General features: G+C 43.3%; 1 long non-coding RNA gene across 1 annotated transcript in view; it reads left to right on the plus strand.

The window, feature by feature from the left end:
• The first annotated feature begins 9,476 nt into the window (after positions 1 to 9,476).
• The window catches only part of LOC144380208 (uncharacterized), a 133,869-nt gene continuing 119,291 nt past the window's right edge, over positions 9,477 to 24,054 (plus strand). Inside the window, exons 1-3 of the long non-coding RNA XR_013444126.1 lie at positions 9,477 to 9,659; positions 11,598 to 11,643; positions 14,513 to 14,669. This is a non-coding gene — a long non-coding RNA (uncharacterized LOC144380208). The remainder of the gene's footprint in view (positions 9,660 to 11,597; positions 11,644 to 14,512; positions 14,670 to 24,054) is intronic.

Below are 24,054 nucleotides of genomic sequence, written 5' to 3' on the forward strand. Positions count from 1 at the left end.
AGGCATTTACTTAAGCACAGGCAGCCAGTACACAGAAGAGCCAAGACTCTGTTAGGATCTTTGACTCCTGGTCCAGGACTGACTCAATGACCAAAACTCCATGTCCTCTTCCAGAGATTATGGAATGTTCCAGGTCTAAAAATAACCAGCAGAGTGATCTCTGCGTGAAAGCCAGAGTCCATCAGTGAATTCAGGAGGACGGTAGGGAGGGAGGCAGGAGGAGAAGGAGGAGTTGAAGTGTCTGGAGTGGAAAACAGACTTACCACACCCCTTCAATGGCTGACGCTACCTCCATCCACCTGAGCTTGAGGAAAGAACGTGGCATTCGCATGTTAATAAGTAACAGTAATCCACACCGAGTATCTATTGGTGCTTTATGTTCCAGTCACTGTGCTACATGATTCTCATGATCACTTTATTTAATTATCACAGCAAGTCTGCAAGGAAGGTCCTCCACTGACCGTACTCTAAGTGTGGAAAAGCTGAAACTCTGAGAGATACTTTGTCATCCAAAGTGTCATACAGCGAGTACCTGGCAGAGACAGGATTTGAACATGGATCGGTCTGACTTCAAGCTCATGCTCTGAAAGCTTTCACCACTACTGTCCTGTGTTATCCTCCAGTGGCCTCAGTCACAGAGATCTGGGGAGCCTGAGCAGCTTTGCTTCTCCTCTGCCCTCCTGTCCTCCTTTTCCAACCTCTCACAGGTGGGAGCCTCTCATGAGTGTGGGTTCTGTGGAAGCTAGGTGGATCCCTCCGTGGAGGCATTTTCTATGAATTATCTTCTTACCTAGCACTGTATCTTCTTGCCTTCCATTTGCCAGGCAAATGCAAAGAGTCTTGGCTATCAAAATATGATCAAAATGTCACCGACCATGCCGCCATCCTTTGAACTTGACCGTGAATGAAATTGCCTAAGTCTGGGGTCGTACCTGACACTGCAAGGCAGCCCAATAAAATTAATTAAATATAGAATGAATATCTTAGGATGGCAATTAACATTTATTGGGCATTGGCAATATACCAGATGCTGCTGGAGACTCTTTGTTTGCTGAGCCTCCCAATGCTGCCGACAGGAAGGTGTACCACGCCCGTTTTTGAGGGTGGACAGCAGCGCTAAGCCTCTCACCTGTTGTTAGCTGCCTTCTTTTGGTAAATGAACCTAGCTTTCTATTTATGGTAGTGATAGGAGTATCCCTATACAAATACATTTACTTAAGTTTTTAAAAATGTTAGTAAAAGCTGGCAAAAATGTAGAAAGATATACCCCAAACACTGAAGTTCAGGTAATAGCAGCCTGGCAATTTGTCCAGGCCTCTCCAGCCCTGATATTCTGTTTAACAAGCATCACGAGCCAAGGGTTTCAAAGAACCAATGGTGGGGCTCTCTTCTGTAAAGCACAGCATCAATAGCTCCTGGGCCTGACCCTCCACCTGCACCGAGGAAGGGGTGGGAGCGTTCATGCGTGTGCATGTTCTTTTAAACCCCTGGCTGAACTTCCTTTTGGATCTAGAGCTTCCAATATTGGGTGGCTGGGAAGACACTTTCTCAGTTCCTCAACAACACGGTCACCATGAAGGTCTGTGGGCTTCTGCATGGAAAAGTCTGCATGGAAAAGCCCGAGTCCTTGGGATTATCATTCCCCTGCCCTCAGGGATCAGGATCTTAATTGTCTTCACCCCCCTCTTCTTGCCTTCTTCCGTTCTTGGTTGACTTGCTTTTTCTGCCCAAGTTCTCTCTTGCTTTGGAGGAGTCTGGATGTAGCTTTTTCTTCCCTTTGGGGAAATTCCTTTCCACTTATATTTGCATTGAGAGGGTCTGTGAAAGAAGCTAAAATCTTAATAAGCTGAAGTCTTATGGGCTTCTCCATTCTTTTCATTCCTCTCATGGAAAACTCTGGCAACTGCCTGCCTTAATAGCCACGTTTTTCTCCAGGTTCCATCTCTGGCCATCATATCACCCCTGAAAGAGACTTGCCGTGCCCAGCTGATATCAATTCCTTCAAGGGGCTCTATCTCTGTTCTTCCCCTTCCAGGCTTTGGGTCCTGTTGCCGGTCACCGGCACTGCCTTCACAGATGTTGCCAGCTGATTACCTCAGTGAGCTGCTCCCTTTCATCATAGAGCATTTTCTATAGGTCAAGTGTTTGCACATCCATTGGAATCTTCATGCTTAGGCCACGCAAGCATGGAGGAAAAAGTCAGATTCCAAACAACCACATTGCTTTAGCTCTGATTGGATCTGCCTTGTGGGATATCCAGCCGCATCATATTCCTCTTAAACAGCTATCTAGGAGGAATCCTGTGAGATCCAAGAGCTTGCACCCCTATATACCAGCCATTTCCTTCTCTGCTGTGCCTTACTGGAACCATAGTGTCCATCTCCACAGATGACCCAAGGGCAGCCATGCTGGCGACACCCTCCAAAGCTACCCATTGCTTGTCTTTCTATCGGCTGCTTTTCCCAGTGGAAATTGCTGGTACCATGGCTTTTGATGCTGAACACCCATCAGTGTACACCAGAGATTTTTCTAGAACCTCAGTACTGGCCTTCTCAATCATACTTCTTGCCTTTCTTCAAGATTGTCAATGAGCCAAGAGTTAAAAAAAAATCAGTTTTACAATTTCTTAAGCATGTTCCACAGGGGCGATTTGACACCTATGTTACTGTCTTAAATTTTTTTTAAGATTTATTTATTTATTTATTTATTTAATTTTTTAATTGTTATGTTAATCCCCATACATTACATCATTAGTTTTAGATATAGTGTTCCATGATTCATTGTTTGTGCATAACACCCAGTGCTCCATGCAGAAGGTGCCCTCCTCAATACCCATCACCAGGCTAACCCATCCTCCCAACCCCCTCCCCTCTAGAACCCTCAGTTTGTTTTTCAGAGTCCATCGTCTCTCATGGTTCTTCTCCCCCTCTGATTTCCCCCCTTCATTCTTCCCCTCCTGCTACATTCTTCTTCTTCTTTTTTTCTTTCTTAACATCTACTGCATTATTTGTTTCAGAGGTACAGATCTGAGATTCAACAGTCTTGCACAGTTCACAGCGCTTACCAGAGCACATACCCTCCCCAGTGTCCATCACCCAGTCACCCCATCCCTCCCACCCCACCCCCCACTCCAGCAACCCTCAGTTTGTTTCCTGAGATTAAGAATTCCTCATATCAGTGAGGTCATATGATACATGTCTTTCTCTGTTTGACTTATTTCGCTCAGCACAATACCCTCCAGTTCCATCCACGTCGTTGCAAATGGCAAGATCTCATTCCTTTTGATGGCTGCATAATATTCCATTGTATATATATACCACCTCTTCTTTATCCATTCATCTGTCGATGGACATCTTGGCTCTTTCCACAGTTTGGCTATTGTGGACATTGCTGCTATAAACATCGGGGTGCATGTACCCTTTCGGATCCCTACTTTTGTATCTTTGGGGTAAATACCCAGTAGTGCAATTGCTGGATCATATGGTAGCTCTATTTTCAACTTTTTGAGGAACCTCCATACTGTTTTCCAGAGTGGCTGCACCAGCTTGCATTCCCACCAACAGTGTAGGAGGGTTCCCCTTTCTCCGCATCCCCGCCAACATCTGTCATTTCCTGACTTGTTAATTTGAGCCATTCTGACTGGTGTGAGGTGGTATCTCATTGAGGTTTTGATTTGGATTTCCCTGATGCCGAGCGATATTGAACACTTTTTCATGTGTCTGTTGGCCATTTGGATGTCTTCTTTGGAAAAATGTCTGTTCATGTCTTCTGCCCATTTCTTGATTGGATTCTTTGTTCTTTTGGTGTTGAGTTTGATGAGTTCTTTATAGATTTTGGATACTAGCCCTTTATCTGATATGTCATTTGCAAATATCTTCTCCCATTCTGTCAGTTGTCTTTTGGTTTTGTTGACTGTTTCCTTTGCTTTGCAAAAGCTTTTTATCTTGATGAAGTCCCAATAGTTCATTTTTGCCCTTGCTTCCCTTGCCTTTGGCGATGTTTCTAGGAAGAAGTTGCTGCGGCTGAGGTCAAAGAGGTTGCTGCCTGTGTTCTCCTTTAGGATTTTGATGGACTCCTGTCTCACATTGAGGTCTTTCAACCATTTGGAGTCTATTTTTGTGTGTGGTGTAAGGAAATGGTCCAGTTTCATTCTTCTGCATGTGGCTGTCCAATTTTCCCAACACCATTTGTTGAAGAGACTGTCTTTTTTCCATTGGACATTCTTTCCTGCTTTGTCAAAGATTAGTTGACCATATAGTTGAGGGTCCATTTCTGGGCTCTCTATTCTGTTCCATTGATCTATGTGCCTGTTTTTGTGCCAGTACCATACTGTCTTGATGATGACAGCTTTGTAGTAGAGCTGGAAGTCCGGAATTGTGATGCCGCCAGCTTTGCTTTTCTTTTTCAACATTCCTCTGGCTATTCGGGGTCTTTTCTGGTTCCATACAAATTTTAGGATTATTTGTTCCATTTCTTTGAAAAAAGTGGATGGTATTTTGATGGGGATTGCATTGAATGTGTAGATTGCTCTAGGTAGCATTGACATCTTCACAATATTTGTTCTTCCAATCCATGAGCATGGAACGTTTTTCCATTTCTTTGTGTCTTCCTCAATTTCTTTCATGAGTATTTTATAGTTTTCTGAGTACAGATCCTTTGCCTCTTTCGTTAGATTTATTCCTAGGTATCTTACGGTTTTGGGTGCAATTGTAAATGGGATTGACTCCTTAATTTCTCTTTCTTCTGACTTGTTGTTGGTGTATAGGAATGCCACTGATTTCTGTGCATTGATTTTATATCCTGCCACTTTACTGAATTCCTGTATGAGTTCTAGCAGTTTTGGGGTGGAGTCTTTGGGATTTTCCACATAAAGTATCATATCATCTGCAAAGAGTGAGAGTTTGACTTCTTCTTTGCTGATTTGGATGCCTTTGATTTCTTTTTGTTGTCTGATTGCTGTGGCTAGGACTTCCAATACTATGTTGAATAGCAGTGGTGATAGTGGACATCCCTGCCGCGTTCCTGACCTTAGGGGGAAAACTCTCAGTTTTTCCCCATTGAGAATGATATTCGCTGTAGGTTTTTCATAGATGGCTTTTATGATATTGAGGTATGTACCCTCTATCCCTACACTCTGAAGAGTTTTGATCAAGAAAGGATGCTGTACTTTGTCAAATGCTTTTTCTGCATCTATTGAGAGGATCATATGATTCTTGTTCTTTCTTTTGTTAATGTCTTGTATCACGTTGATTGATTTGCGGATGTTGAACTAACCTTGCAGCCCAGGGATAAATCCCACTTGGTCGTGGTGAATAATCCTTTTAATGTACTGTTGTGTCCTATTGGCTGGTATTTTGGTGAGAATTTTTGCATCCATGTTCATCAGGGATATTGGTCTGTAATTCTCCTTTTTGATGGGGTCTTTGTCTGGTTTTGGGATCAAGGTAATGCTGGCCTCATAAAATGAGTTTGGAAGTTTTCCTTCCATTTCTATTTTTTTGAACAGTTTCAGAAGGATAGGTATTAATTCTTCTTGAAATGTTTGGTAGAATTCCCCTGGGAAGCCATCTGGCCCTGGGCTTTTTGTTTTGGGAGATTTTTGATGACTGCTTCTATTTCCTTAGTGGTTATAGGTCTGTTCAGGTTTTCTATTTCTTCCTGGTTCAGTTTTGGTAGTTGATACATCTCTAGGAATGCATCCATTTCTTCCAGGTTATCTCATTTGCTGGCATAGAGTTGCTCATAATATGTTCTTATAATTGTTTGTATTTCTTTGGTGTTGGTTGTGATTTCTCCTCTTTCATTCATGATTTTGTTGATTTGGGTCATTTCTCTTTTCTTTTTGATAAGTCTGGCCAGGGGCTTATCAATCTTGTTAATTCTTTCAAAGAACCAGCTCCTAGTTTCGTTGATCTGTTCTACTGTTCTTTTGGTTTCTATTTCATTGATTTCTGCTCTGATCTTTATTATTTCTCTTCTCCTGCTGGGTTTAGGCTTGATTTGCTGTTCTTTCTCCAGCTCCTTTAGGTGTAGGGTTACGTTGTGTACTTGAGACCTTTCTTGTTTCTTGAGAAAGGCTTGTATTGCTATATACTTTCCTCTTAGGACTGCCTTTGCTGTATCCCAAAGATTTTGAATAGTTGTGTTTTCATTTTCATTGGTTTCCATGAATTTTTTTAATTCTTCTTTAATTTCCTGGTTGACCCATTCATTCTTCAGTAGGATGCTCTTTAGCCTCCATGTATTTGAGTTCTTTCTGACTTTCCTCTTGTGATTGAGTTCTAGTTTCAAAGCATTGTGGTCTGAAAATATGCAGGGAATGATCCCAATCTTTTGGTACCGGTTGAGACCTGATTTATGACCTAGGATGTGATCTATTCTGGAGAAGGTTCCATGGGCACTAGAGAGGAATGTGTATTCCTTTGCTTTGGGATGGAATGTTCTGAATATGTCTGTGAAGTCCATTTGGTCCAGTGTGTCACTTAAAGTCTTTATTTCCTTGTTGATCTTTTGCTTAGACGATCTGTCCATTTCAGTGAGGGGGGTGTTAAAGGCCCCCACTATTATTGTATTGTTGTCAATGTGTTTCTTTGCTTTTGTTATCAATTGCCTTATATAATTGGCTGCTCTCATGTTAGGGGCATAGATATTTACAATTGTTAGATCTTCTTGTTGGATAGACCCTTTAAGTAGGATATAGTGTCCTTCCTCATCTCTTATTACAGTCTTTGGTTTAAAATCTAATTTGTCTGATAGAAGGATTGCCACCCCAGCTTTCTTTTGCTGTCCATTAGCATGGTAAATGGTTTTCCACCCCCTCACTTTAAATCTGGGGGTGTCTTTGGGTCTAAAATGAGTCTCTTGCAGACAGCATATCGATGGGTCTTGTTTTTTAATCCAATCTGATAGCCTGTGTCTTTTGATTGGGGCATGTAGCCCATTCACATTCAGGGTAACTATTGAAAGATAGGAATTTAGTGCCATTGTATTGCCTGTAAAGTGACTGTTACTGTATATTGTTTGTGTTCCTTTCTGGTCTATGTTGCTTTTAGGCTCTCTCTTTGCTTAGAGGACCCCTTTCAATATTTCTTGTAGGGCTGGTTTCGTGTTTGCAAATTCCTTTAGTTTTTGTTTGTCCTGGAAGCTTTTTATCTCTCCTTCAATTTTCAATGACAGCCTAGCTGGATATCGTATTCTTGGCTGCATATTTTTCTCATTTAGTGCTCTGAATATGTCCTGCCAGTCCTTTCTGGCCTGCCAGGTCTCTGTGGATAAGTCTGTTGCCAATCTAATGTTTCTACCATTGTAGGTTACAAATCTCTTCTCCCGAGCTGCTTTCAGGATTTTCTCTTTGTCTCTGAGACTCGTAAGTTTTACTATTAGATGTCGGGGTGTTGACGTATTTTTATTGATTTTGAGAGGGGTTCTCTGTGCTTCCTGGATTTTGATGCCTGTTTCCTTCCCCAAATTAGGGAAGTTCTCTGCTATAATTTGCTCCATTATACCTTCTGCCCCCCTCTCTCTTTCTTCTTCTTCTGGGATCCCAATTATTCTAATGTTGTTTCGTCTTATGGTATCGTTTATCTCTTGAATTCTGCCCTCGTGATCCAGTAGTTGTTTATCTCTCTTTTTCTCAGCTTCTTTATTTTCCATCATTTGGTCTTCTATCTCACTGATTCTTTCTTCTGCCTCATTTATCCTAGCAGTTAGCGCCCCCATATTTGATTGCACCTCATTAGTAGCCTTTTTGATTTCTACTTGGTTAGATTTTAGTTCTTTTACTTCTCCAGAAAGGGTTTCTCTAATAACTTCCATGCTTTTTTCAAGCCCAGCTAGTATCTTTAAAGTGATGATTCTAAACTCTAGATCCGACATCGTACTAATGTCCGTATTGAGTAGGTCCCTGGCAGTCAGTACTACCTCTTGTTCTTTTTGTTGAGGTGATTTTTTCCGTCTTGTCATTTTGTGCAGAGGAGAATAGATTAATGAGAGAACAAAATGCTAGCAGGGTAACAACGTCCCCAGAAAATATACTCTAAACAAATCAGAAAAGACCTGAAGCAGTGGGAAAAGAAAGGGAAAGAGAGAAAAAAGAAAAAGAAAGAAAAAAAGAGAAAAGAAAAAGATAAAGATAAAAACAAATAAAAACAGAACAAAACAAAACAGAACAAAACAAAAACAGAATGTGATCAAATATGATCAGGCTGGTTTATAGATCAGTGCCACACACTAGATTTTGGGTGTATTTTGGTCTGTTAAAAGAAAGTGCCTCCCAAAATTTTAAAGAAAGAAAAACTTATATATGTACAAAAATAAGGGTTGATATGATGAAGGGATGGAATATGACTGTAAAGATGGAAATTATAAAAAATTTTATAAAAGGAATTGATAAGTTGTTTGAAAAAAGAAAGAAGAGGATTTAAAAAAAAAAAGAAAAGAAAAAAGGGAGAGAATGTGATCAGGCAGGGGAGTAGAAAAAAACCATACACTAGAGATTTAGAGTATATTTTGATCTGTTAGAAGAAACTATCTCAAAATTTTAAAGAGAGAACAACTTATATATATATGCCAAAAATACGGGTAACTACTATGAAGGGATAGAATATGACTCTAAAAATGAAAAATAAAAATGTTTTTTTAAAAAAGGGATTGATAAGATGTTGGTTGAAAAAGGGAAAAAGAAAAATTCAAAAAAAGAAAAAAGAAAAAAAGACAGTTAAAAAAAATAATTAACTTTGAAAGACTAAAGAATCATGGTAAAAAAGCCATGAATTCTATGTGCAAATTCCCCTAGCGCTGGAGTTCTGCTGTTCTCATTGATCGGTAAACTTGGTCTTGGCTGGCTGTTCTCGCTGATCTTCTGGGGGAGGGGCCTGTTGCCGTGGTTCCCAAATGTCTTTGCCGGAGGCAAAATTGCCCCGCCCTTGCCCGGGTCCGGGCTAAGTAATCTGCTCGGGTTTGCTCTCCGGAGCTTTTGTTCCCTGCAAGCTTTCCGTACAGCTTTGGAGGTGGAGAGTGAAAATGGCGGCCTCCCAATCTCCGCCCCGGAGGAGCCGAGAACTCAGGGCCCGCTCCTCAGCGAGCCCCCAGAGAAAAGCAGTCAGTCACTCCCGTCTCCCTGGTCTCCGGCCGCACTCCGTGCTCACCCGGCCTGTGACCGCGCGTTTCTATCTCTGGCACCCGACCCCGGGTGGAGTCTCCAAACCCAGCAGATCCCTGCGGTGCGCTCCTGCGCAGCTCCTCCCGGGGAAGAAGGGGAGTCTCCCCGGATCTGCCGCTTGTCGGGTCCCTGCTGGAGGAGCTGTGGCCCAACTGTGCCGCGGATCACGGTTTATAGCAACCCCGAGCTGAGAGCCCGCGCCTGGGCTCCGTCTCTGCAGCCGGCTTCCCTGCTCCGATACTTGGGAGCTCTGCCGCACTCAGGGACCCCCGGTCTTTCTGTGACCCCGAGGGTCCTGAGACCACACTGTCCCGCGAGGGTTCCACCCCCCACTTCGCCACCAGAGTGACGTCTCTCAGCGGAGCAGACTTCTAAAAGTTCCGATTTTGTGCTCCGCGGCTCTATCACTTGCCAGAAGCGGCCGACGGAGGCCCCTCCCCCGCCGTCTATCCTCCCGAATATCGCCTCGGATTCACTTCTCCGCACGTCCTACCTTCCAGTAAGTGGTCGCTTTTCTGTTCAGAGAGTTGTTGCTATTCTTTTCTTCGATCTCCTGTTGAGTTTGTAGGTGTTCAGAATGGTTTGATCCCTATCCAGCTGAATTCCTGAGAGGAGACGAAATCCAGGTCTCCTACTCCTCCGCCATCTTGCTCCGCCCCAGATTTGTTTATTTGAGAGAGGGAGAGAGAGAATGAGATCGAGTACAAGCGGAGGGTAGGGGCAGAGGGAGAGGGAGAGAATCCTCCAGCAGACTCCCCGCTGAGCGCCGAACCCGCCACAGGGCTGAATCCCGGGACCCTGAGATCATGACCTGGGCCGAAATCAAGAGTTGGCCACTTGGCTGACCGAGCCACCCAGGTGTCCCTTATTTTCTTAAATCTTAAGGGTTTCCATGACACAGAGAAACCTTATTTACCATTCAGTATTTCATGATAACCTTAGGAAGAAGGTAAGGGGTGATTACTGCCATTACGGAATCCACATTACAGATGTAGAAATGGAGGTTTGTTGGGGGGAGAGGGACCCGCGCATGGTCACATAATTGATGCATTTGTAATCTAAACCTAAGGCCGAGATGCTATTCTGTGTCCTCTTAGCATAGGGGTGCATTTTCTGTGATGATCCTCCTTTCAATATTTACCCGCATAAGAACGTTTATGCTTTTCAGTGCACTTGCCCTGATTTTTGGCTCAGAAGTGTGGCCACTGTAGTAATACTCAGTGTCAGTAATTCACCAGGGCTGTCTTGTGCTTCTTCCAAGAGGTTCTTGGCCTGGCTGTAAGAACTTTCTTCCCCTGATGAGAACTTTATGTAATCAACCTGTGATTAAGAATGGAGATTTTCTAGCTGTTTTGTATTCTATGTCCTGGTATGCAATACCTATTTTTATATCCAGATTCCAGAAAGAGGGGGAGTGAGCTTGATCTAAAATCTATGCAACCTGTTTTTTTGTCTAAACGTCAAAACCATAACCTCTGACAACTGAGATCCTAAAACCAAAACAAACAAAACAAAACAAAAACTCCTCTGATCCTTGATCACCAAAATACACCCTTCACAGGTCATAGCATTGAGGCTTTTGATGCTTGCCTGTAAACTAATATTAAATGTTTATACTTGTCATAGCTATTGGGGATCCTCTGCCCAGAAGAATGCCACTGCCTGGCTCTTTTAAATACACACCAAACAACCTACCTTTTAACTTGAGTATAATCAATTTTTCCTGTGACAGGAAGGCAGGGTTAAATGCCTAAATTAATCCAGGTCCACCACCAATATCTATTTTTAGTGAGATTTAGTTGTGGGGGGAAAATGTACTGGGTGACACTCCCTTTGACCTGGAAAATGAGGAGAGTGGCTTCAGTTGCTTTAATACCATTTCTCAAAAAATATTCTTGATACATTGGACTTGGTGGAACCGGACGGCCAGGAGAAAGGGTTTTCTTGGAGGGAGATGCAGCACAGAGAAGCTCATCCAATTCAGAGACGTGTCCAGCCATCCCGGAGAGGATTTGGAAGAGACGCGGGGAAGCAGGTTGGAAAAGGGAGGTCCAGGGACCAGCCCATTCCCTTCAGGACTTCCATTCCTGGATGGCGGGCTGGGGGCCCGGGGAACATCCCCCAGGACGGACCCCGCGTCAGCAGAAGGGAGTTCGCACACAGCAGGAGTCGATGAAAGCTGTGTTTGATTCCGGAGCGCGCCTGCGCGGCTGGCTCAGGTGGCATTATTCATTCAGTGCTGTTCCATACTTCACAGGAAAAGCACAGCAGGCTTATAATGCTTGAGTTTTTAAACATTTAGAAGGCTGTGATGCTATAAATAAGCTTCTGTGTCAGAGATTAAATCAACCAAGATGCCTGCCATGTCAACTTTATTTCTGAAACAACGTGTTTTCAACAGAAATCAAAATACATGTTAATCCTTTCCTTCTGACAGGCTAATAGGAGCTTTGAAAACCTCAGTGGAGAGATACTGAGTGGAGGTAAGTAGCAGAAGCCGGGTCTGCGGGGCTTATCTGTTGGAGAAGACAGCAGCCATCCGTGGGCTGGGAAGTCTTTCGCCCGCTCCTGTGGCGTGGTGCGGCTCAATCAGGACTGGGCTAGGCTGTCTCCCTCAGAAAAGACTCGGATACACCAACACAGAAGCTGTGTCTTTGAGATGGCTGATAACGGGTTAACAAACAGTTGTCCAATCTAAAATCCATCTCTCTTTCTTTTGGTAACAACACACCAATTTTCTCTGGAAACCCTCCTTCCCCAACTCTTAACCCATGCGGTTCTGTGTGGGTGATTCCATCGCCCAGCTCCAGAGGCGGGACCGGGGGTAACCAATCTGAGCTCCGGAGACGGGACCAGGGCTAACCAATCAGAGCTGTCCATCTCCTTGGCCCCCGCAATTGGTGTTCAGGGGTGGGCCAATGACCAAGTGGGCCGATAGGTGTAGATCTGGAAGCATGGCGCGAACTGTTGAGAAAGAGGAGCTCTCTTTTTTCCTGGGGTTACTGGCTCCGGGCTGCTGGACTTCATCGTTGCCACCTGAGCACCCGAGACTGAAGCCAACCCGGAATAAAGCAGAGATAAGAGATGGAGAACGATTCCCGATGATATTGTGTGAGCACCTGGATACATTCTTGCTTCAAATCAGATGCACTCCTGGACTTGTCTGGGTGAACAAGTTCTATTCTTTTTATTAAGTGTGAGTTGGATTTCCGTCACTTGAAACTGAAATAGTTCTGATTAATTCAGTAGTCCAACTGATTAATTAAGCCAAACTGGTCAATTCACTGATAAAATGTATTTATGGATTTATCAACCTGTTGTTAGACTAGATTATTCTCATGTAGTGAAATTGGCTGGTTTGACAGCCCAGGGCAGACTCAGCTCTAGTGAAAGAGGGGGCCGTAAGACCCCCCAGCAGGGACAAAGGGTGGTCCTGAGGAGGTGCACGGATGTAGGCTGGTACAGAGGACTGCTACTGGGGACCGGGCTGTGTTGGTGGGAGATTGTTTGGAAGAAGTAGACTTCAGCCAGGGATACCTTTAAGGATGTGATAAGATTATACACCTTCTCCCTAGTAAGATGCTCTTTCCCACAAAATTTTCCATGTAATTTTGGGTGGCTCACAGATTCACAGAAATCCAGTTATACGCCCCCGGGGATTCTGGATCACACCTCAAGAACCTAGGCAGATGATTTATCTTTTCCATTTTATAAGATCTCTTGTGAATGGTACATATTTACTGGCTAAGATATTTGAGGACTTGCCTCAAGCACTGTACTTGACATGTAGTATTTATATTTCTACAATGACCTATGGGGTAGATGCTATTACTATCCTAATTTTACAAGTGAGTAATCAGAAATACAAGAAAAAGTTAGGTACCTTGCTCAAGGTCACAAAGCTTTAAGTGAGCAAAATCCAAACCTCAGGCTAGAAGACACAAGAGGCCACATTTTAAATCACCTCACTGACTTTATAAATTACTCTACTAATGGGTCACAATGCATACCAGTCTATAATGGTTTGAATCTTTACATTTAACTTAAATGCATCATGACACAGTTTAAATGCATTGCTTCATGGAGGTGATATGGGAGGACATTGATTCCAATCCCACATTCGACAAATGACTTAGAAGTTACTTAGTGTCTGAGACTGGTTCTTTATATGGGGAGTGTGGTTGGCACGTTTATATATATTTTTTTCCACTTTCCTTATTTAAGAATATTTTGGAAAATCACAAAACCAAAACATGCTTTAAAACCTCAACCCAGAAATGAACAGCAGTCAGTGGTCCTGCTTGCACCATCTCACTCCCCAGAGGTGACCAGTTTTCAAGTTGGGTGTGTATTTTCTCAGCTCTTTTCTGTGGACTTACAGTCTTCCCACAACACATGTGTAGAGTTTATTTTTAAACAAAAATAGAATCATTTATCTTGGTACCTTTCCATGTCAGAGGTACGTATAGATCTACCGGAGTGTTGCAGATGCGCTACACTTAATCCACAGATACAGACATATATATTTCCTTCATCCTTCCTTGACTAATGGACATTTCAGTTGCTTCCTTTTTTTTTTTTTTTTACAATATTATTGACTATATTCCCTATGCTGTACTTTTCGTGACTTATTTATTTTATAACTGGAAGTTTGTACCCCTAAATCCCTTTCACCCACTTCACCCATCCCCCACCCCCATTAAATAAAATTATTATCTTAAACTCTGCTGCAGTGAATACCCTTGTCAATATAGCTTTGCTCACATGACTGGATATTTCTATACAACAGATCCTTAGAAGTAGAATGGCAGGGTCAAACCTGCTTCTGTAATTTAAAGTAAATGCATGAGAGACCATTTTGGGCATTATTAAAGAGATTCCAGTGAAATATCTTAGAGCAGGGTAGGTTTAGCTCTTTTTCCTGTGTTTAGGATCATTCGGGCATGGGGACGGTGTGCCCTCTTGGTTGCTCTGGTTGTCATACTCCCCCTGGGGCCTCCTTTACGTTCAAGAGCTCATCTGAGTCCTGTCTTTTCCTGAGCTGCCTGGGGCTTATGTGAATTGTGGTAGATTAGGAGCCAGCTTCCCACGCTGTGCACACCTCACTTCTGAACACATGCTGCCCACCTGCAGACTCAGCTGGAGCTTGGGAGTGGCTGCCCAGCCAGGCCATGACTGATGGTACCCTCAGTGATGTCCATGGCCAAAATCTGAAACATTGTGCCACGACGATTTGCTAAGAGTGAAAGGGAGATCCCTAAGAATGGCTACTCAAGACATGGATGCTGGAGGCTTACAGCCTTTGACAAAACCTCATTAATTGGTTCATTTCTTTAACAAATTCTTTTTCAGTATCTACTATGAGCCAAGCACCCTGACAGGAGTCAGGTATACGATAAGTCACCAAAAACGCAGATGGCTCCCTACTCAAGGCAACTCTAACAATAGAGCGGTGTACTCTCTTCTTGCCATTTTTGGATTTCCGTCTTAGAAACACGGAGAATGAAAGGTGAGTTTGAGAAGGTGTTTTGGAAGTCAGAACAAATCAACCTGAGGTGGAGTGAAGACAAACTCCCCTCGAAAAAAGCAAATGACGTTCCACACGGCAATGGTAAGTCAACAGGGTATTGATAAGATAAAAAATTAAATCAAACGGTGTTAATCACTTTGCCTTCATCCCCACTTCCTCCCTCACATTCATCTTTGTTTCCCCCACCCCTGCTGAGGGACTCACTTGGGCCACTTTACTCTGGGCACCAGCACCTCTGATGGACCAGGATTGAACCCTGACTTGAGCTCAGCCAATCAGATTCTCTCCTGGGGAGTTGCAATTATAACATTGAACCCAAGTCAGCCTTTCTTGGCCGGGGGGGGGGGGGGGAGGGTTATTTGGGAAGAATTTAAAAGGTGGAAACATGTCACAGCCCATGTGCAAATGGAACAAAGGTGACCCTGCAGAGGAAGAGAGAAGGAAGCAAGGACAAAGAGAAAAGCAAAGAAGGGCACAATGAAGTCCTAGAGAGAGAGAGCTGGAGAGGGGAGTTCCTTTAAAAAAAAATTTTTTTTTTCAGTTCAATTTAATTAACGTATGCAGTATTGTTAGTTTCAGAGGTAGAGTTTTGTGATTCATCAGTTGTGTACAACACCAAGTGCTCATTCCATCACGTACCCTCCTTAATGCCTGTCACCCAGTTACCCACCCACCTCCCCTCCAGCGACCCTCAGTTTGTTCCCTATAGTTAAGAGTCTCTCCTTTTATGTTAGAATTCTCTCCTGAGATCAAGAGCACTTCCTATTCTTGCATGCTCTGAACCTTTCCTGGATCATTCAAACACATCCCTGTTTTTTCCCCAGTTGTCTTGAGAAATAATTGTCATACATCGCTATGTAAGTTTAAGGCATACATCATCATGGTTTGATTTACGTATATTGTGAAATGATTACAATGGGTTCAGCTGGCACCCATCTTCTCATATAGATACAATGCGAAGAAAAGAAAGAAAAAAGAATAAAGAAAATGTTTTCTTCTTGTGATGAGAACTCTTAGGGTTTGTGCTTTGAACAAATTCCTACGTATGATTCAGCAGTGTTAGCTATAGTCATGATGTTGAACACTATATCCCTAGTAGTTTATCTTATGGAATTTTCTACCTTTTGACCACCTTCCTCCAATTACCTCTCAGCCTCTAGTCACTACAAGTTTGATCTCTTTTTCTATGAGGTTTTTGTTTGCTTAAGACTTCACATATAATTGAGATCATACAGTATTTGTCTTTCTCTGTCTGACTTATTTCACTTAGCATAATGCCTTCGAGGTCCACCCATGTTGTCACAAATTGTAGGGTTTCTTTGGTTTTTTTTATGGCTGAATAATATTTTATTATAGATATATAGCACAACTTCTTTATCCACTCATTGTCGATGGACACTTAGGTTGTTTCCATGTTTTGGCTCTCGTAAATAACGCTGCTATGAACATGGGGTGCAGATATCTTTTTTTGAGTTAGTGTTTTCATTTCCTTTGGGTATATTCTCAGAAATGGAATTGCTGGATCGTAGGGTAGTTCTATTTGTAACTTTCTGAGGATCCTCCATACTGTTTTCCAGAGTGACAGTGCCAGTTTATAATCCCCCCAACAGTGCACGAGAGCTTCCTTTTCTCCATGCATTTGTTATCTTGTTTTTCTGATAACAGCCTTATTTAACGGGCATGAGGTGATATCTCATTGTGATTTGGATTTGCATTTTCCTAACCTGTTTTTCCTTGAACTAACCTGATGGTTCCCTTTTTCCGTCCTTTTCCTCCCTGTCCCCCTCCAGTTACGACAATGTTTGCTCCTTCCTTTGCCCTGTTGAGGAAAAGGGCATCGGGAAAACTTCTTTTCATTCTGCTCCTAAAGCCTACACAGATACATTCTTGGGAGGTGTATTTTGTTTAGCTCTATCTGTCATTTCTCTGATGGCCTGGTTATTTTGGAAACGTGCTGAACTCCATCCTCAGGGATTCCCTAAGGAAGGCTCAGCTTGGAGGATTCATGAATCCATTTGTTCATCAATTAGGGAGCTCTGGAAGCAGACGCTCTGTGAGTGGGGCGCTCTGCACTGTTCCCTGCTGGGGGAAGTTGGGAGCCGTGGTCCACACCCCCTGCAGAAGCTTCCCTAAAAATGTGGTCTCTCCTTGGAAGCCAGTGAAGGCACAACTTGGAACATGCCAGTTGAAATCAGAATTATAATTTTAATCCAAGCCTAGAACCTTAAGGTCGGTGAGAAAGTAAGGCAATTCCCAATGAGTTTCTGATCACTGGGTACTGGTGAGGAGTAAGGGACAGCGGTGTCTGGAAAAAACACCTCCTTTCGATGATGAGGAAAAACCAGATGGGAGGAAATAAATTCACATTCTTGCTTCAGTTGCACACACATACGTGTACACACACACCGAAACCAATTTATTGTTGCCTCACTGTGGTGTGCAGCACATGCACATCCATTACAGGGAAAACCGGCTGAACCTGTAGGAAGAGTAGCTTTCGTGGCTGGGTGAGTTAACAGTTCAGTTCAGCATCCCCATGAGAATCTCTGCCAAGATGAATCTCTCCTTTTCCCAGAAGCTTTGAAAGAAATGGAACTTAATAATCTTGACAGAGGAATTTGTCATGAAAGACACGTTAAAGGAGAATGAGTCATCCTCGCTCTCCTCCACAGCCCCCGCTGCCTTGTTCCCGGCCACCCGTCTGTCCATTGCCATCCACGCTGGTTGACTCGAACTCTATCAACTCCCTGTAAGGATACAGCGCAGATGCCTCTATTCCCTGAGTTCCCATTGCCTTTGTGGGTTTTCTCTCGCAAACTGGCATTTTGCATACAGTGCTGAGCAGCAGGGAATACAGACTGGCATTAGGAGCAAATCTGGTTTCTTTCTTTGTCTTCCCTCCCCCACCCCCCAACCCCCCTTCCTTCAGATAGCCGCCTTCAGCTGTGTATAAATTAAGCACATTCTTGTGCTTTTGCAGGTCACATCTGGGATATTCTGGACATCTCTGGTACAAACTCTGAATTTATGAAACCAGTAATTTGCTGCTCCACTTATAATGCCCGACATTGTCACTGTTTGCTTAGAGTTTTGGTATCTGATGCTCTTAATGTTAAGGTCAATGTTATTGATACTGAACTCCATGCCCTTGTTTCTTTCCCCATTGCATTTTTTTTTTTGAGGCACACACAGAGAGGGTAACTAATCTTAATATCTTGTGTTCACAATTCTATTTAGCATGAAATCAGTAACTGACATATTAATTATAATAATCTGTTAAATATACTTTACCTACATGTTAATTATGGGAGACCATTCTCATTTATTTCTCTGGGTAGCCTATTAATTCAACCCAGATGGTACAGCTTTGTGAGACGGTAACACTGAGCATTTGCAGAATAAATCATGTTGCCAAGATACAGCAGCAAAAACGTTATCACATCTGAATAAGCTTTAGTATGATATAACCAGGAAAGAAAACTTACCAATTACTCACAGACTGGAGCTTAGTAGAAACAGGATCAGTATATCGAATATTTAAAAAAATTGGGGGGGAACATGAAATGTTTTCCTCCCAAAGAGTGGATTCTTTATTTAAGCCCAGTGACACATAAATAATTCCAAAAGGGGGAAATGGAATCCTGACGCAAGGAGTTCATCATAACTTGGGGGGAGGGGGAGAAAGGCAGCTGTGCTTTTCTTGGACTTTCTGATGTCAAGGCTGGTGTCATTTGGGGAAGTGCTGAAACACCTCTTCCCTCTTCCTCTATCCCCCTGCCTCCCTGTAATTTCTTCTTGGATGCTAATAGGCAGAACTCTGGGCTCCCTAGTGTTAGGGCTCTCTAGTTTGAGCCAGATTTATGTTGGGGAGATTGATTCATCTCTGAATGGGGATGATTTCAATGAGGAAGCTTGGAATCGGTCAATGGGATGTCAACATCATCTTCTTTCCGGGGAAGATCTAGATCCATCGTTGGCCAAAGATCCTTTCAGTTCAGCAATGTGGTTTCAAAAGTTTCATCAGTGCTCACTCATTATTTGGTTCTGGAAAGAACTGTGCTAGTTCTTGAGAACCAGCAGAGAGCAAGCCTGATACGGGCCCTGCCTTCACAGAACTTATGATGTGGCAGGGGAGCCAGTTAAACAAGCAGTTATAATAGAGTGGGATAGGGTCATGCTATCCCACTATGGACTGTGGCTGTGAGAGCACACAGCAAAGGCCCCCCAGCTCAGATGTGGGGGAGGCTCAGAGAAGGCCTCCCAGAGTGGCAATTTCATCACTTGCCTCTGAAGGGTGAGCAGCAGGTCATCGAGTGGAGGACTAAGGAGAGAGCCAGGTGGAAGGAACAAATGGGGCATCACATACTCATGGGGTTGAAGGTGCAAGTAGAATGTAAATTGAGGGGGCAGTGGGGGTTGTGGAAGTTTCCAAGAGATGTGACCAGGTAGGTGTGCAGGGGCCAGATGATGAGGGTCCCTGTGAACTGCATGAAAAAGTTCAGCTTTCACCTTATAGACAGTGGGGGCCATGGAAGGGTTTGAGCATGAGGTGACAGAGTCAGACTGACTATGTGATGAATGTCCTTCTAGCTTCATCAGGGGAAACAGTGCAGACTGGAGCTGTCATTGAAGTGAGAGATGGTGGTGTCCTGGACCAGAAGAGAGGCAGGATGTTTTTCACCTTCTGACCATCTGGCCCGACCTAAGTCTCTTCTCTTTCTCAAAGCCTTCCCTGACATGTCCAGCTTTCACCGAGCTCTTCTTTCCTTGAGCTCAAATGGCAGTATTTTGCCAGTTGTTCCATATTTGAAAACAAGTGAAGACTTTGCTTCTCCACTCCCATTAACACAGCTCCAGGTGTATTCATTTCTCCTGCCATGTTAGAAGACGCCAACCTCTCTTGGCTCCTGTCCCTCCTCCACGGACACGTGGCTCCTACAAACTTCTACATTTGACCAACTCATTGCTCATGATGACTTTGGCTACTTTTGCTCCATGTGTATTGTGATATTACATTTCATGATGCTCCTCCATCACTCAATCTAAAAACAGCTGTTCCCTCATTCTCTCTCATGGCTCCCTCTCCTCCATAACATCAGACACAAGTACAGTTGGAGGTTAATTTGATTTGCTTGCTTATCTGTGCTTTTTTTTTTTTTTTTTTTTTTGCCTCTCCCATTGAGCTTGAAGTTCCATCAGGGTGGAGACCATGTCTGTTTTTCCTCATTGTATTCTGAGCATGTAGTGCAGCACCTGGTACATGGGAGTTGTGCAACAACTAAAAATTTCTTGAATGACTGTATTATTTTTTGAAAACTAGAGAATGTTTAACTCTTTAGGGGAGCACTTGGATCTCAGGACATGTTTTGTGTGTATGCTTTAAGCTTAGAGAGAGATGACATCAGGGAAACCCTATGTGGGAATTGTGAGCCAGAATATGGTGGCGGTGTCCAGAAAACAGACTTCTGCAGCCATGATTAGAATTTATGTAAATGACTTGGGCACAGAATGGACTTGTCAAGCCCACTGGAGAGAGATTTACCTGAACAGTGGGAACTGCAGGGTAGGGGGTACATTTTGACCATCCAAATAACAGCTCTAAGAAGCAGATGTATTTCAGAAGGATACGATTGTTTTAGAATTGGCTTTGAGTTTTAGATCTTGCCCTCTTTTGTTTTCTAAGAAACAACCGACCTCCTTCCTGTTCTTCCTTCCCACCTACCTACCTTCTTTGGTTCATGCATTCATCCAACAAACGTTTCCTGGGTGTACGCAACACCCTAGGCTCTGGGTCATGCTGGAAAGTGGCTTAGAAGAGAGGGCAGGTAAGCCTTAGGAAACTAAGAGTAAAGTCCACCTCTGCATTGAAGGGCTGGGGGAGAGGCCTCGGCAGAAAGGTTTCCAGCTGAAAGACTGTGTTTATCCAGGTCTGACCCCCCTGGCTTCTCTTTCAAAACAGCTATCGAGAAAGGATTGGGAGCTGACACATCTCCTGAGCCATCTGAAATCACAGCTGAGCCCCACTCGCTGGATTGAACATCAACCAGAATTCCACATCCACTACATGGTTAAGAGGAACTTCTAGCTGGGGAATATAAAATTGTAAATGGCACAGATAACGTCAGTCTGAGTTACTGTTTTCAGAATGACACAGATGTTAGGATAAGGGAAGCATAAATGGAAATTAAAGAGAAACAAATTCAGAACAGATGTCAGGAAGCATTTTTTTCATGCAGAGAATCACAAATGTGTGGAATGGCCTACCAGGCTCGACTGTTAAGGCAAAGACACAGGGGACATTCGCGAACTGATCAGATGGCATCATGGGGGAATTAAACAGTAAAAGAGGAAATGAGCGTGCATACTGCGACTGGCTTTTGGCTAATCCTCAACAGTGTCCGTGTTCTTATGTTCCCGGTGCTTCCCTACTTACCTTCGATAAACGCACATAATTTCTTTGCTTTTAGTTTTCACAGATTGCACCAATCTCAAAATAGTTATTTTCACATCATAAAGATGACATTGGCAGAGCGGGAGAGACAGAGAGAGTGAGAGAGTGAGAGAGCTCCTTTCCTGCAGGAATTTTTTTGGGGGGGAGGAGGGTGTTTGTTGTTCATGAATTGTGCATGGAGATGAATGTTTAAAATGTGTATACCTGTCTAATACCAAAGAGCAGGGTATGATCATCAACCAGCCAGTCCTCTTGTACTATCTGGTGGAGCTGAAGTTCTAATTCTCGCTAAATAAGTACATGATCACCAGGGGGTCCATTGGAGAAGTCCCACAAGGCTTTCTCTGCTTCTGTCCCCCCCCCCGGGCTAATGGCCTCATGGTGCCCAAGTCCTTTTAAAAATATTCTATGTGGGAGAAAGGGGCGTTAAGCTAGTTGCTAGCTTCTGATAGCTACTTATTACAAAGAATTTGCACCAAGAATGGGGCAATAGGAAATTTGCAACACATGACTTGTTCTTGTCTTTCTTGTATTGTGCCTTTGGAGACGCTCTAGAGAGACTGTAACCAGGTGCCCCTTTAAAGGAGTATCACTTGGGGGATATAGCTTATGATAATAGGGAAGGAAAGAGAGGATAGCAATGACTCTATGCCCCAAGGGAAGGTAGTTGAGGATAAAAAGTAGAGTAAAACCTCATTAATCTGGACCCTGCTAATTTAGAATGTATGAATAATTCAGACCCTCTGGCTGAGCTGAAGTTTACCTTTGTACTAGATATGGAAAAAAGGGTTTGCTAAGCAAATTAATAGTGTAAACAAGATAGAGGGTAGGGAATATATAACCTATTTAAGAGAACAAATTGTTTTCACATACTTAGTAGAACCATCTGCATAGGAAGAATGAATAGGTCAGTTATAAGTAATCCTGGTCTGTTCATTAATCTTGGTCTGTTGGGTATCAATACTTAGCAAAATTTTGTCAGCATTAGAGGGATGAAATTGAGCAAGCAGGGAGTTCTTAAAAGTTCATATTTAAGGCGTTGTATTGATTTACATTGCCTTTTCTTTCATAATTTACTTTTGATTTGTAAGACCTCCTGATGAACCTTCCTTGGATCCTGTCTGTCCCTGTTACCTCTAAGCCTTTATCACTGAGATGACAGAAAGACTAACTTCTAGAGCACGGTCCTGAGTAATGTTGGCACCAGGGCAAATAAGGCAAGCTTTGAAAGTCTGGGTTCTAATCTGGTCTCTGTTAATACTTACCCACTGGATTTTGGCAGGTAACTTATTCTCTCTGGGCTTCAGATTCCATGTGTGTAAAATGGGAAAAGATTAAAGACATCCAAAGACCCTTTCAACTCAGCAACTCCATTGTCATCATTTATCACCCCTCTGAGATAACTTCTCATCCATAAAAAAAAATATATATAGTCATTCTCATGTTGTGTCAATAATCAAATGATACAGCAAATAAAGTGCAGAGGAGAATATAAGCAATAAGCAAGAAAAGAATAAGTCAGGAGACATGATCATGCCCCTGCTCCTGTCATTTCCTAAGAATAACCCCCTTCACCCGCTCCTTGGGACATCTGACTTTCTTTTCTTCTTCCTCATCCATGGACTTCTTAATAACATTTTCCCACTGGGTACTGTTGGAGTTGCCCTCAGCCCCACCCCCCTCCCCAGTGGACGGAGCCTGCAGAGCTCCGCATCCCACATGCCGGGTGCAGAAGCAGAAGCAGAAGCATCCCCACTGACCCTCTTCTTAAGAGGATCAATGAGCAGTGGATTGGAATATGGAAGAGGAAGTAGATGACTTTCTCTCAACTAAAGATCTTGTTGCCACTCTCCCAGCCACCCTCAAACACTTTCAGGAGTTGTGCTGACTTTAATCCTCAGGCTGGAGGTGGACATGGAGCAGCTAACTGGTGTAAGTTTGGTGTTAGGTTTCCGTTTATGTCCATCTCTCGGCCTGCCAGTCACTGATGCATAAAGGAAATTAATCAATTAAATATTAATTTTATGTACCATCTCCTTTTAAGCGATTCTCAAATACTGCTTGATCAATGGACATTTAAAACCTTTGCCACCTAAACAAATCATCACCGAGCCCTTTCCAGATATAGACTCAGAAACCAAGGCCATGCTGGGCTTCCTTATCTGTGCGTGGCTGGGGAATCTTAGCTCCTTAAAACGTGCTTTTGACACATAAAACTCAGTAGCAGAATAGCTTTAGAGATTTGCTAAAATCATATGTAAATCTCATTGGTATGTACTGTGTACAGATTAGGGGCTCTGTAGAAAATGAGAGAAGGCTGGGAGAAAAATGGGGTGGGTACCATGAGCAGCTTTTGGAGGGTGAGTGTTTTGAATCAGAGCCTACAGTCCTGCTACATCCTCCAGACAGCAGGACCCTGCACTGTGGGCACTGTTAGAGTGACTCTGGTTTGAATTAACTCATCAGGCTTGGAGAGGCTTCTCCAGAATTACCAACTTTGTTTGAGAGAAAGTTTTGGTGAGGCCACTTGACATCCTTGAAGATGAATCCAGGGGCGCCTGGGTGGCTCAGTCAGTTGAGCGGCTGCCTTCGGCTCAGGTCATGATACCAGGATCCTGGGATCGGGTCCCTCATCGGGTTCCCTGCTTTGCGGGGAGCCTGCAACTCTCTCTCTGCCCCTCCCCCTGCTTGTGCTCTCTCTCTCTCTCTCTCTCTCAAATAAATAAATAAAATCTTTAAAAACACCACCACCACCACCAACAACAAAAAAACAAATCCAAATTGATGCAATGCTCTGTACAATTGCTGTTGTAGCATTTCTGTGTGTCTCACATTTGTCAGCAAGCTTACTTTATTTCTATTTTTTATTGACTGCTTGCCATGAACTCCATCCTGTGAAAAGTGCTGTAAGCT

The sequence above is a fragment of the Halichoerus grypus genome, chromosome 15, assembly GCF_964656455.1.
Source record: "Halichoerus grypus chromosome 15, mHalGry1.hap1.1, whole genome shotgun sequence".
NCBI lineage: Eukaryota > Metazoa > Chordata > Mammalia > Carnivora > Phocidae > Halichoerus > Halichoerus grypus.